The 14,677-nt window shown below is 43.4% G+C and overlaps 2 non-coding genes across 2 annotated transcripts; one reads left to right on the top strand and one right to left on the bottom strand.

Moving 5' to 3' along the window:
• Positions 1–9,621: 9,621 nt before the first annotated feature.
• Positions 9,622–9,763, bottom strand: LOC119933783. The gene has a single exon (XR_005452656.1). It is a non-coding gene; the product is annotated as a small nucleolar RNA SNORA7 (small nucleolar RNA).
• A 3,379-nt stretch (positions 9,764–13,142) lies between these two features.
• Positions 13,143–13,280, top strand: LOC119933789. The gene has a single exon (XR_005452660.1). It is a non-coding gene; the product is annotated as a small nucleolar RNA SNORA7 (small nucleolar RNA).
• The last annotated feature ends 1,397 nt before the right edge of the window (positions 13,281–14,677 follow it).

Genomic DNA, 14,677 nt, shown 5'->3' with positions numbered 1-14,677 from the left:
TTTGTGTTAAGCAGAGGGGTAGCTACATGTTCCCTCAGAGGCTTACAATCTGTCTTCTCTCCATTTTATTGATGTGGAAACTGTGGCGCTGAGAGGTTAAGTGATTTGTGTAAGGCCACAAGACAGATCTAGGACTAGAAACAGGACTCCTGGGGATAGAATTAAAATATAGGCCATGTAGCCTGGGGATTGTGGCCCTTTCAGACTCTGGGTTGGATTTTTTTATGAAAATAAGGCTGTTGGTTTCCAAGGTCACAACTTACACTACTCTCAAAGGGTCTTGGCCATCACCCACTGGAAGTAGAGGATTACTGTGGAGTTCAGATGGAGCACCTGGAGCTTTGAGAACTGCTGAGTGGGAATTGATAAAGTGGCTGCCTCTACCTCCTCTCCCAAAAGCTTCTGTTCTGCTCAGCCCCAGTGTCTGGTTCCCCGTGAACAACTTGTCCTCCACCTGCCTTCTCCAAGTGACAATGTGACAATTTCTCCATCAAAACTTCTCCTGTGCTGATCCAAGCACTCATCCCCTCTCACCTTGACTCCTGCATCTGCCTTGTTGCTGACCTCCCTGCCTCCTGTCTTTCCCTACTTCAGTCCATATTTTACTCTGCTGCCCAGATCACTTGTCTACAAAATCGCTCAGTCCATGTTTCCCAATCTTCTACAACTTCTGGTGGCTGTCCATCCACCTCCACCTCAAATAGAAACTCCTTCCCATTGGCTTTAAGGTACCTAAACAGCTTGCCCTCTCCTACTTTATCTCACTTCTCTCCTATTTTAACCCAGGCCACACACTTTGCTCCTCAAGTGCCAGCTTGCTCACTATGTCTTGCCTCACCTATCTCACTGCTGACCATTTTCCCACATCCTCCCTCTGTCCTGGAACTCGCTCCCCTTCCCTATATGCCAGACCACCCCTCTTACCACCTTCAGTCTTATGTGACTTTGGGCAAGTCACTTAACTTCTCTGTGCCTCAGTTCCCTCATCTGTAAAATGGAGATTAAGACCGTGAGCCCCCATTGGGACAATCTGATCACCTTGTACCCTCCCCAGCACTTAGAACAGTGCTTTGCATGTAGTAAGTGCTTAATAAATGCCATTATTATTATTAAGTTCACATCCACTCCAAGAAGCCCTATTTTCCCCAACTCCTTCTTTCCTCTGCATCATTTATGCATTTGGATCTGTACTCTTCACGAACTTGGTATTCATCCCATCCTCAGTCCTACAGCATTTATGTACATAGTTGTTATTTATTTTTACTAATGACTATCCCACCCTCTAGACTGTAAGTTTATGGTGTGCAACCAACTTGTCTGCCAACTCGTATTGTAGTCTCCCAAGCGCTTAATACAGTGCTCTACATCCAGTAAACATTCAATTAATGCCAGTAATATTGATTGATTGATGTATGTGGGGACAAGGTTAGGTCTTAAGCAGATGTGAAGGGAGGTTAAAGGTGTAGCACAAAAGGTTTGAAGCCCAAATCTAATCCTTCAGCTTCTGAAGGCAAATTTATCATTTGGAGCACAGGGTGACTTTATCCCCTTTTTTCCATTTTGATGGCATCTTTGGTGAATCTATAAGCAAGCGCTGGGAAAGGCGCAAGGTGTTTTAAAAAGAAAATGAACAGGCACATGAAGGGTAAGCTTTCTGTCAAGAATTACGTGTGGATTCATTATCATTGTAGCACTTAAGTCGCAGTTGTGCCAGCGAATATGTTCAGACTAATTCTTCATTCCAAGCAAAAGAGTTGGCTGCATTTTAACATTCCAAAGCAAAACGATGGAAACCATCAAGGATTTAATATCTGCTAGGCACTCTGATCTACCATGACGGCTCCAATCTCAGAGAGCTTAAAAGATAGACATAATTTTAAAGTAGAAATGTCCTAAATGATCATCAGAGGTATTCTAGTCACAGAAAACCTATGCTAGTCTGTGAATAGAGCAGAATTTTTTATTCTTCCTGTCTCTTTCAGCCTACATAAATGCATTTGGGAATCGACTGAAACAATGGATTAGCAGCTATAAAAATAACCTTTTTATTTCCAAATGTCAGCATTCTGCATCACTCTGTGTTAGGTCTTACATTAACCCATCATTATACCTTCTTTGTCTTATCTCTGACTGTCTGCCACCTAAAGCCTTTGAAGACAGTAGCTTTTCTGGAAACTCGTATCCTGGCAGGACACAAAAGTGAGGCTATATCAGAATTCCACAGTCCAGGCTGCAACCTAAGACGTCCCTAGAATGAGGGCTAGGGATTTTACATCCCTAATTGTATTTCAATTTAGGCAGGGAATTAATCTCAGTCATTAAAGACTTTCCTGTATGTTGGGAGAAGGGGAGAGTTATGAGGTACAATAAGAGATAGGCCTTAAACTTTCACCATCTCTGCCTATTTGCGCTCAGGACACCTGGCAGGATTTGATGATTTGATTTCTTCAAATCTGTGTGAATTATCCCCAAGTTGTAAGGAAAGCAACACTGAAATCCACGTTAACTTTTGTTTCTAATGGTATTTGTTAAGCACTTACTATGTGTCAACCACCCTTCTAAGTGCTGGGATAGATACGAATCAATTAGGTCAGACGCAATACCTGTCCTACACAGGGCTCAAGGTTTAAGTAGGAGAGAGAACAGGTTTTGACTCACCATTTACAGTTGAAGAAATTGAAGCACAGAGAAGTTGTGACTCGCCCAAGGTCACACAGCAAGCAAGTGCCAGAGATGGGATTAAAACCCAGGTCTCCGACTCCCAGGTTCGTGCTCCTTCTACTTGACCATGTGGCTTCACCTGCAACTGATGTTGTACCACATGTGCATTGGAGGGTAATTGCAATTGGAGGTGAAAGTTAGGTTTTGTTTCCTTGAATCTCTTTTAGGGACTAAATAACTTGTAAAATGAATGGAGCTGTTTGGAAATTTAGAGCAAAGTGCGTTTCAAAGAAAAAATTCCACCTTGCTCACCTACATGGGAAAGGGGGGATTGTGGGATGGGGTTAAAGTGGAGGCATCATGAAAAGAGAGTTCAGTGGGAAGAAAAGGGTGTGAAGGAGGTGATGGGCCTGGGTTCTAACCTTAGCTCTGCCTCATGTGTGACTTTGGGCAAACCACTTAACTTCTCTGTGGCTCAGTTCCCTCATCTGAAAATTGGGGATTATAAGAGTGTGAGCCCCATGTGGAACAGGGACTGTGTCCAACCTGATTAACTTGTATCTACCCCAGTGCTTAAAATAGTGCTTGGTGCTTGGCAAATACCATAATTATTATTATTAGTAGTAGTATTTAGTGGGAGTATCCAGAGCGAAGTACAGTTAGAAGATGTTCTAAGGAGAGAAAGCTGGGGAGTAGTGAGTGAAGGGAGTCAATGGGTGAGATGAAGAAAAATAATGGAGAGTCTGTAATGATAATAATACTGATAATAATTGGGGTATTAAGGTTTTACTATGTACCAAGCACTGTTCATTGTTGAGGTAGATACAAGGTAATTAGGTTGGACAGAGTTGCTTTCCCACATGGGGCTCACACTCTTAATCCCCATTTTATAGATGAAGTAACTGAGTCACAGAGAAGTTACGTGACCTGTCCAAGGTCACACAGCAGACATTCATTCATTCATTTAATCGTATTTATTGAGCGCTTACTGTGTGCAGAGCACTGTACTAAGTGCTTGGGAAGTACAAGTTGGCAAAATATAGAGACGGTCCCTACCCAACAGCGGGCTCACAGTCTAGAAGGGGGAAACAGAGAACAAAACAAAACATATTAACAAAATAAATAAAATAAATATGTACAAATAAAATAAATATAGAGTAATAAATACGTACAAACATATATACATATATACAGGTGCTGTGGGGAGGGGAAGGAGGTAAGGTGGGGGGATGGGGAGGGGGAGGAGGGGGAAAGGAAGGAGAGGGCTCAGTCTGGGAAGGCCTCCTGGAGGAGGTGAAAGGCAGACATGTGGCAGAATCAGGATTAGAACCCAAGTCCTTTGGCTCCCAGGCCAATGCTCTTTCCACTAGGCCAAATTGCTTCTTGGGAGTCGATGGCAAGTAGTTTTCACTTGATAAAGAGGGACTTGGATAGTCATTGGAGGTTTTTTGAGGAGTGGGGAGATGTGAGTCAGGTAACCTCATAATAAAATGATCCAAACACCGTGTGGAGCCTGGACTGAAGTGAGGGAGAGTCAGGGGGCAGGGAGCCCAGTGTGGAGGCTGATAGCAGCCTAACCTTGAGACAGAAAGAGTGAGGTCCAGGGAAGAGTGTGAATGAAGTGGCAGATCTGGAAAATGTTGTGAAGGAAAAGTCAGCAAAAAATGGGACAGACTTAAAAATTTCAGGACTGCCAGACCTAAATCAGAGCATCTTGTCACCTTACCCCTCTAAAGTATTTTTTGTGTGTAAAAGCAAAATACGTTTGGTTTGGTATTAATCTTTGCCTCTGCACTTTTCCTTATGTGTGGAGTTGCAAAGATCACAATCGCTGTCTGAAGCTTTATTGCGATTGAGGTATGTTTCCTTTAGCAAAGAATAGCTTTGCCTGGAATTTTCTGGTTGAAGGCAAATGGTAGGTGAACACCCTAGTAGTTGGTAAGAGAGCGAGTGCATGAACAGAATATGTAATTCTGTTTTCTAGGTAGAGAGTGCATGAACTTAGGATGGAAAGGTTTGACCCTTTTAAAGGCTCTCAGGATGAAGTAGCAAATTAGAAGCCTTTGGGCAGATTGAAGAACGGAGCATATGCTTTTTAGAAAATATCTGTTTTAGCAGTTATCTGTCATCTGTTAGAAAGATGGCCCTCTCCAACTGATCTTCATGTAATTGAAAGAATTTGGGTCAAGACAGACATTCATTGTATCGATCTTGCCTGCAAGGAAATGGGCAAAGTTGTCTTGGGAATTAAATGACTGAGTGCCTGGGAAGACCCTGAAGAGAAACTAAGAAAATCTTACTCCGAGTCACTCCTGCCCCTGATAAATTTAATTTGAAACATTAGCTGAGCAGTGGGGGTGTTGCAGGAAAGTCTTGCCCTGGTGTACGATGGCACAAATCCAGTTCTGTGAGTTTGAGCAAAATGAAACATTGCGTGTGATAGTAATAATGATATTTGTTAATCAATTACAATGGGCCAAGCACTGTGCTAAGTGCTGGGGGATAGATGCAGTGCAATCAGATCGGACACAGTCCTTGTCCCAAATGGGGTGTACAGTCTAAAGGGGAGGGAGAAAGGTATAGAATCTACTTTTTACAAATCAGGAAACTGAAGCCCAGAGAATTTAAGTGGCTTGTCCAAGGTCACACAGAGGGCCAGTGGTGGACCCAGGATTAGAACCCGAGTCTCCTGACTCCCAAGGCTGTGGTTTGTCCACAGCACTGGGCCCTGCAGCAAAGGTGTTTCCCTTTCCTGTGTTTGCTGACAGCTGTGCGTTACAGTTTTGATCTCTTCCTTCCAGAGTTCAGGAGCTTTGTCAATCAATCATATTTACTGAGCATTTACTATGTAGAGAGCACCAGTGCTTAGAACAGTGCTTTGCACATAGTAAGTGCTTAATAAGTGCCATTATTATTATTATTATTATTACTAAGTGCTTGCAAGAGTACAATATAACATAGTTGGTAGGCAAATTCCCTGCCTACAATGAGGGGGAGATGGATTAATATAAATAAATAGATTATGGATATGTATGCAAGTGCAGTGGGGTTGAAGGAGGGTTGTATAAAAGGAGGAAATCAGGGTAACACAGAAGGGAGTGGGAAAGAGGAAATGAGGGCTTGGTCAGGGATGGAGATGTGCTTTCAATAATAATAATAATAATAGTAATAATGGCATTTGTTAAGCACTTACTATGTGTCAAGCACCGATCTAAGTGCTGGGGGTAGGTACAAGGTTATCAGTTTGTCCCAGTAAGCCTTGGAAGGTGGAGTGAATAATTGTCTATCTGATGAAGAGGGAGGACATTCTAGGCTAGAGGCAGGATGTGTGTGAGAAGTTGGGGTGAGATAGAGATTGAGGTACAGTGAGTAGGTTGCATTAGAGGCGCAAATAGTGTGGTCTGGATTGTAACAGGAGAGCAGTGAGGTGAGGTAGGAGAGGGCAAGGTGACTGAGTGCTTTAAAGTTGGTGGCAAGGAGTTTCTGTTTGAGAAGTAGCATGGCTCAGTGGGAAGAACATGGGCTTTGGAGTCAGAGGTCATGGGTTCAAATGCCAGCTCCGCCAATTGTCAGCTGTGTGACTTTGGGCAAGTCACTTAGCTCTCTGAGCCTCAATTCCCTCATCTGTAAAATGAGGATGAAGACTGTGAGCCCCCCGTGGGACAACCTGATTACTTTGTAATCTCCCCAGCTCTTAGAACAGTTCTTTGCACATAGTAAGCACTTAGTAAATGCCATTATTATTACATAGAGGTGGGTGGGCAACCACTGGAGGGTCTTGATGGATGGGGAAACATGGACTGAGCTTTTTTGTAGAAAAATGATTCGACAGGAGAGTGAAGTATGGACTGGAGTGAGGAGAGACAGGAGGCAGGGAGGTCAGCAAGAAGGCTGTTAATGAAGGTGGGACTGGATAAGTGCTTGGATTAACATGGTTGCAGTTTGGATGGAGAGAAAAGGAGGATTTGAACCAAAAGGTAAGCTCATTGTGAGCAGGGAATGTGTCTTTATTGTTACACTGTACTCTCCCAAGTTCTTAGTACAGTGTTTTGCACACAGTAAGTGCTCAATAAATTCAACTGAACAAATGAACAGGATATAGTAACAGATTAAATATATGGGTTGAATGCAAGAGATGAGTCAAGGATCAATCAGTGGTATTTATTGACTGCTTACTATATGCAGAGCACTGTACTAAGCGTTTGGGTGAGTATGCTATAACAGAATTAGCAGACAAGTGTCCTAGCCATATCGAGCTGACACCAAGTTTATGGGCTTGTGAGACAGGACAGATAGTGGTGCTGTTTACAGTGATGGGAAAATCAAGGGGCAGCTGGGATTTAAGTGGGAAAATAAGGAGTTCTGCTTTGGACATGTTTAGTTTGTGTCAGTGAGGCATCCAACTAGAGATGTCTTGCAGGCACGAGGCAATGCGAGCCTGCAGAGAGGGAGAGAGAGAGAGAGAGAGAGAGAGAGAGAGAGAGAGAGAGAGAGAGAGAGAGAAGGGCTGGATATTTAAATTTGGGAATCCTTTGCATAGAGGTGGTATTTGAAGTCATGGGAGCGAATGAGTTCTCCAAGGGAGTGGGTGTAGATGGAGAATAGAAAAGGAGACAGAACTGACTCCCACAGTTAGAGGTTGGGAGGGAGAGGAGGAACCTGTGTAAAAGACTGAGTGGCCCGAAAAATAGGAGAAGAACCGGGAGAGGAGAGTGTCAGTGAAGCCAAGGTTGGATAATGTTTCCAGGAGAAGTGGGTGTCCAGTGAATCCAGGAGCAGCTTCCTCGTCAGATGGGGGGGGCACCTGTCCTCAGGAAATGGTGTGGTGGAGTGGGGCTGTAGGCATGAGTTGAACCTCCACAACTTTTTTTTATTAATGGTATTTAAGCCTTTATTATGTACTAAGCACCGGGGTAGATACAAGCTAATCAGGTTAGATACAGTCCCTGTCCCACAGAGTGCTCACAGTCTTAATCCCTATTTTATGGATGAGATAGCTGAGGCCCAGAGGAGTTAAGTGACTTGCCCAAGGTCACACCGCAGACAAGGGTTGAAGAGGGGGATTATAACCCAGGAACTCTGAATCCGAGGTTTGTGCATTTTCCACTAGGACATGCTGCTTCTCTTGAGCAAAAGGTAGCCATAGCTAGCATTGCCTCAAAAAGCCCAAAGATGGTACCACTGATTCTTGCTTGTGACTACTGGGTGTGGTCTATTGTAGAGTCCTCTCCTAAGTGCTTAGTACAGTGCTCTGCACACAGTAAGCACTCAATAACTACCATTGATTGATAAAAAATATAATACCTTAACATACAGGTGACTTGCATAGAGGTGACTCACTTGTAACTCCCGGGGAATGGCAGGGGCATGGATCAAGTCACTAGCACTATAATCAATTCTTCTGGGTGGGTTCCAGACTGAGACTAATCTCTAGAAGAAGCAGCGTGGCTCAGTGGAAAGAGTACAGGCTTTGGAGTCAGAGGTCATGGGTTCAAATTCCAGCTCCGCCAATTGTCAGCTGTGTGACTTTGGGCAAGTCACTTAACTTATCTGTGCCTCAGTTCCCTCATCTGTAAAATGGGGATTAAGACTGTGAGCCCCACGTGGGACAACCTGGTCACCTTGTATCCTCACCAGTGCTTAGAACAGTGCTTTGCACATAGTAAGCGCTTAACAAATACCATCATTATTATGATTATTATAGTTTCTGCTGGGAGACTCGGTCAATTCCCCAGATTAATTAGAAAAATCATCAGAACATAATGCATAATCATTTGGTGTGAATGCTGGAGAATGTTATTGCTCTAATGAGGGAAACCTATTTTTAACTGACCTGTATGTCACCAAAATTGTTCCATATTGGGACTCTTCACCTAGCTTCTTATTATTGAGGGAGTGATTGTTTCTCCAGTGGGGAATACTTGTGTGGTACATGGAGCTGGATGCCTTCACCAAGGAAGAGGATTATCTTGGTTACAATCCAAGTCGGGATTCAGTGGCAACAAGGGCTGCCAGAAATCTGGCAGCTTTTCAAGCTCAGCAAAACTGTAGCAGCTTCCAAAAAAAGCATTAGATCGCATCTGCCAATATCTGCAATTATGAAAACGGTGATTTTACATGGGCTAAATCTGCAAAGGTAAGCGGAAAATATTGACAGTTAAAATTAGCATAAGGGAACATTTCTTACATATTGCATACTAAACAGAAGTACAGTTCTGCAATATTTATGCATTTTTATCCCCTGGAACCAGAGAGAGTGCCTTTATTGAAAACCTGTTCAATCAGCGAATCAAATGTCCTATGATTGCTTTGAGACTAAATTCATCTCTGGAGGATTCCCCAGTCACTCCAGGACCCACAGTTTCCGCAAGCTTTGCCGGCTTGTCAATTGTACCTCCACTTTCACAGCATCTGAAGTGACTTTGCTTTCTTCAGAAGTGAACTACCCCTTTTTCTCAGCAAATCTGTCACCCAATATGCTGGTTCTAGCTCTGGGTATCTGCATTGGTGAGTTGTGGTTAGCTGCCACTTGCCAGGCTAGCTATTCTCCTGTTGGGCACTCTTCTTTCTAAAGGCTGAATTTTGATGTTAGAAATGTTGGATTTGGATCAGCACCGAGAAGCAAGTTTCTTCCCCGCATTGTTCTGGAATGGAGCTCAGCACAGGAATCCTGCTGGTAGTGGGGTAATTCAGGAATATCGGAAAGCAGTGTGATCTAGCAGAAAGACAACAGGACTGACAAGTCAAGGGTCTTGTCTTATGCGACCCATAGCGACACCATGGACATATCTCTCCCAGAACGTCTCTCCTCCAACTGCAATCATTCTGGTAGTGTATCCACAGAGTTTTCTTGGTAAAAATACAGAATTGATTTACCAGTGCCTTCTTCCACGCTGTAAAGTGGAGTCTCTGCCCTCGAATCTCTCCCATGCCGCCGTTGCCCAGAACAGGTGAGTTTTGACTTGGAGCAGATTGCCTTCCCTTCACTAGCCCCCGCCCAAGCTAGGAATGGAATGGTTATGCCTCTACTTTACTCTCTCTCCCTCCCATAGTCGAGACTGGTAGAGTACTGGAAACCCTCCAGGTACGACCCTGAGAGGAGAGCAGACCTCTGTCCTAATGCTGGCTCCTCTACTTGCCTGCTGGGTGACCTTGGACAGGTCACTTAACCTCCCTGGACCTCATTTTCCTCATCTGTAAAATGGTGATACCTGTTCTCCCTCCCCTTTAGACTGTGAGCTCAGTTGAACAGGAACTGTGTCTAATTTGATTGTATTTTATCTACCCCAGTGCTTGGCATATAGGAATAAAGCTACTACAATTATTACTTTTATTATGATATGCAGTACAGTGTACTGTAGACAAACAAGATAACACTGCAACAGAAAGCTATAGATTTGCCTCAAAGAATAGAGATTCAAACAGTTTGGGCGGATTGATGGAGAGGTATATGGTTCACTATTACAAGGAAAAAACATATGCAGAGGAATAATAATAATAATTGTGGTATTTGTTAAGCACTTATTATGTGCCAGGCACTCTATTATTAAGTGCTGGGGTGGGTTTAAACAAACTGAGTTGGACCCAGTCCTTGTTCCACACGGAGCTCACAGTCTTAATCCCCATTTTACAGATGAGGGAACTGAGGCACAAAGAAGTGAAGTGACTTGCATAGGGCAACACAGCAGACAAGTGGCAGTAATAATTGTAGTTTTTTAAGTGCTGACTCTGTGCCAAGCACTGTGCAAGACCCTGGAGAAGATACAAGGTAATTAGGATGGAAACAGTCCAGGCTCTCGGTGATGATGGCAATAACGGCATCTGTTAAGCACTTACTATGCCCCAAGAACTTTGTTGGAGACAAGATAAGCAGGTTGGTCACCACTCCTGTCTCTCATGAGTCTCATAGTCCAAGGGGGAGGGGGAATAGATATTGAAGCCCCATTTTTCAGATGAGGAAACCAAGGTACAGAGAAGGTAAGTGACTTACCCAAGGTCACACAGCAGGGGCAGAGCCAGGATTCAAACCCAGGCTATCTGACTCCTAGGCCCCTATTCTTTCCACTGGGCCATGCTACTTCTCATCACTCAGTTCCTCCCAGCATTCTGTTGCTACTACCTGACAGAGAGTCCTGGGTTGAAGGGCCTATGTAGCTGACTCGGAATGATGTTCCCTACAGCCTGAAGTTCTTATTTGATGCTGTGGATCTCAGTCTGCGTTTTGAGGAATGTACCCGAGCTGAAAGACTCATGTGTAAGAAACCACCAAGGAAGATAATTAGTGATTAAAGACTAGCACCAGTTCCAGGTATATGGAAATAGTGCTCTTGGCTTCCTCTGGAGAAGAGCACCTGTATCGCCCATATGGTGTGGGCCCATTATCAGCTACTGCTTGCTCTTGCATACAAGCTGGGCTACTTTCTCCACTTTCCTGACTTGGCACTTTCTCTCTGCCCCCTTTGGTGGCCTTTGGACCTATCTCCTAACAGACTCTTCCTCTAGAAGTCCCATGCCTCTTTCCATTCAACACACGGCATGCTGCTTAAATGCAGTCTGGCCTAGTAGAAAGAGCAAGAAGCAGAAAACCTGGGTTCTGATCTCTGCCACTTGCCTGCTGGATGATCTTGGGCAAGTCATTTAACTTCTCTGTGCCTCAGTTTCCTCATCTATAAAATGGGGTTAAATGCTCTTCTCCCTCTGCCTTAGACCACGAGGCCCATGTGGGGCAAGGAACTGTGTCCGATCTGATAATGTTGTATCTACCCCAGTGTTTGACATATAGTAAGCCCTTAACAAATACCGTATTTTTACTGATATCCTTTTTAAATGCCTATTGTGAATCTTAGGGCTCTTCTCTTTGCTGGGGAATTCCCCAGGGCTGCTCATCAGAGGTGATCTGTTTGGACAGAAGAATGTAAATAACTGGAGTGAATGATAGGTTTCTCAGTGAAGTTTAATATCTTTGTACAGTGTAAAAGCAGAATGGCTTAGGGGAAAGAGCATGGGCCTGGGAATCAGAAGACCTGGGTTCTATTGCCGACTCTTTTAATTGTCTGCTCTAGGACCTTGTACAAGTCACTCATCTTCTCTGTGCTTGTTACCTCATCTAGACAGTAGGGATTTAAGACTGTGTATGCTAAATGATTCTGGGATGACGTCCAACCCAATTATCTTGTATTTGCCCCTTGCCTAATGCAGTGCCTTACATGTAGTAAATGCTTAACAAATACCGTTAAAAACAAACAAAAAGCAGGAACTATATTATGTCTCTTTTTTGTATTTCTCAAGTGCTTAGTATAGTCCACTGCATTCAGTGAGTGCTCAATTGACACTAAACTCAATACCAGCATAATAAAAAACTGTGGCTGAATGTCCCTACTCTGGAGCAGAGAGGAAACAAGGCCAGAGTTGGAAACACTGAAATAACGAACACTTCTGGCCTTGATTTTTCCCTGTGGTTTCATAGAGGATGTGAAGATCTGCTTTTTCTTTTACAATATCCAGCTGGTTATTCCTCCACAGCTTTTTGTAGATTCACCAGGAAGCATCCTGGCCCAGTGGAAACAGCAAGGACCCGGGATGCAATCAATCAGTGGTATTTATTGAGCACTTACTATGTGCAGCATACTATATTAAGTGCTTGGGAGAGTACAGTATAGCAGAATTTGTCGTAAAGTTCCTGCCTATAACAAACAATCAGTCGGTGGTATTGAGCATTTTATTGTATGCAGAGCACACAGTGCGTGGGAGAGTATAATACAGTACAGTTGGTAGGCATGCTCCTTGCCCCCAAGTAGCTTATAGTCTATAGGGGGAGGCAGACATTAAAATAAATTGTGGATGTGTATATATGTGCTGTAGGGCTGAGGATGGAGTGAACATCTAGAAGTCTACAGATCCAATTTCATAGGCAGGAGAAGAAGTCAGGGAAATGGAGGCTTAATCAGGGAAAACCCCTGGGAATAGTGATGATTTTAGTAAGGCCTTGAAGGTGGAGAGAGTAGTAAGTAGTCTGTCTTATAGGAAGGGGTGATAGAGATTCTTTGCGGATGGGGACCTGGGTAAGTGGTCAGCAACAAGACAGAAGAGGTCAAGGTGCAATGTGTAAGGTTTGCTTTGGAGAAGGGAAGCATGTGTTCTGTGTTGAAGGAAATCAGCAAGGGAAGGTGGGAGGGTGTGAGCTGATTGAGGCCTTTAATGCTGATGGGAAGGAGGTTCTGTTTCATTCATTCATTCAATTGGATTTATGGAGCGCTTATTGTGTGCAGAGCACTGTACTAAGTGCTTGGAAAGTACAGTACAGCAATAGAGACAGAGACAGTCCCTGCCCACAGCAGGCTTACAGTCTAGAGAGGGGGGAGTCAGACAACAAACCAAGTAAACAGGCATCAATATATATATATATATATATATATATATATATATATATATATATATATATATATATATATATATATATATATATATATACACACATACATCACCTCTCAGGGTTGCACCTGGAGAGTTTCCAGTACCCTACCAGTCTCAACTACAGGAGAGAGAGTCAAGCAGAGGCCTACCTATTCCATTCCTAGCTTGGCCGGTGGCTAGCAAGTGGAAGGCGATCTGCTACAATTCAAAACTCACCCATGCTGGGCAGCAGCAACATGGGAGAGAGTCGAGGGCAGAGACTCAGATTTACTACATGGAAGGAGGCAGTGGTAAACCACTTCTGAAATCTTACCAAGAAAACTCTAAGGACACACCACCAGAATGATTGCAGTTGGAGGTGGGGTGTTCAGGGAGAGTTGTGCCCATGGTGTCACTAAGGGTCGGAGACAACTCAACGGCATAAGACAAGACTATATTTTACTCTCTAAAGTGCTCAGTAAGTCTCCTGTACAAAATAAACACTTTATAATACTAATAATTGCAATGTTTGTTAAGCACTTACTATGTGCCAAGCACTGTACTAAGTGCTGGGGTAGAGCTAAGGTAATCAGGTCCCACATGGGGCTCACAGTCTAGGAGGCAGAGTGGGTATTTCAACCCTATTTTGCAGAGGAGGGTACTGAGGCACAGAGAAGTGAAATGACTGACCCAAGATCACACAGCAGGAAAGAAACTTCATTTCTCTGGGCCTCAGTTTTCTCCTTTGCAAAAAGGGATTCAGTACCCTCCATCTTAGACTGTGAGTCCCGTAAGGGACAAGGACTATGTCTGACCTGATTAGCTTGTTTCAACCCCAATTCTTAGTACTGTGCCTGGCACAGATTGATAGCCTAACAAAACCACAGTTATTATCTTTAGAAGATGGTTTGGGAACTTTTGAAAACTTTTCCCTTTGTCTCGTGCTTTTAATGCACTGGAGCCTTCATGAATGCTTTTTTTCCCTCATAAGCTCTTCTTCCCCTTTAATAAAAACATTACCATCCTACAGTGGTACGTTTCTCTCCCGGAAACTGATTATGATGAAATTATGCTAAAATAAAAGGGGAATAATGGGGAAAATGATGGTGCCGATCAAGCAACTTACTCATGATTAAGCAGGATTACAGAGTATCTAAGAGGAAGAATGGATAAGCAGGGTGCCTCAGGATCCAATTCCATTTCTGTTTTTAATACTTAAGAAATAGCAATTTCATCAAATTTACCAGCAGAAGTGCACTACCCAGCATTTAAATAAGACAATAGCTCAGCAGGATTGTTATTGTTTTTAAAGATCTGTGTACTTGTTCCTCCGTTTTCAAAATAACTCAGTGCTTCAAATGGGTAGGAAATTACAATCTTGCCACAGCATTTCAATCAATGACATTGGTTGGATAAGTACATTTTAATCTTCTCCAGAAACATTTTAAGAGAAACTTTCTTCGGTTCTCACGCTGCTGGCTCAAAATAATAATAATAATAATAATGAAGGTATTTTTTAAGTGCTTACTTTGTGCAAAGCACTGTTCTAAGCACTGGGGAGGTTACAAGGTGATCAGGTTGTCCCACGGGGGGCTCACAGTTTTAATCCCCATTTTACAGATGA

The sequence above is a fragment of the Tachyglossus aculeatus genome, chromosome 10 (assembly GCF_015852505.1).
Source record: "Tachyglossus aculeatus isolate mTacAcu1 chromosome 10, mTacAcu1.pri, whole genome shotgun sequence".
NCBI lineage: Eukaryota > Metazoa > Chordata > Mammalia > Monotremata > Tachyglossidae > Tachyglossus > Tachyglossus aculeatus.
This window is presented reverse-complemented; position numbering and strand designations above follow the sequence as displayed.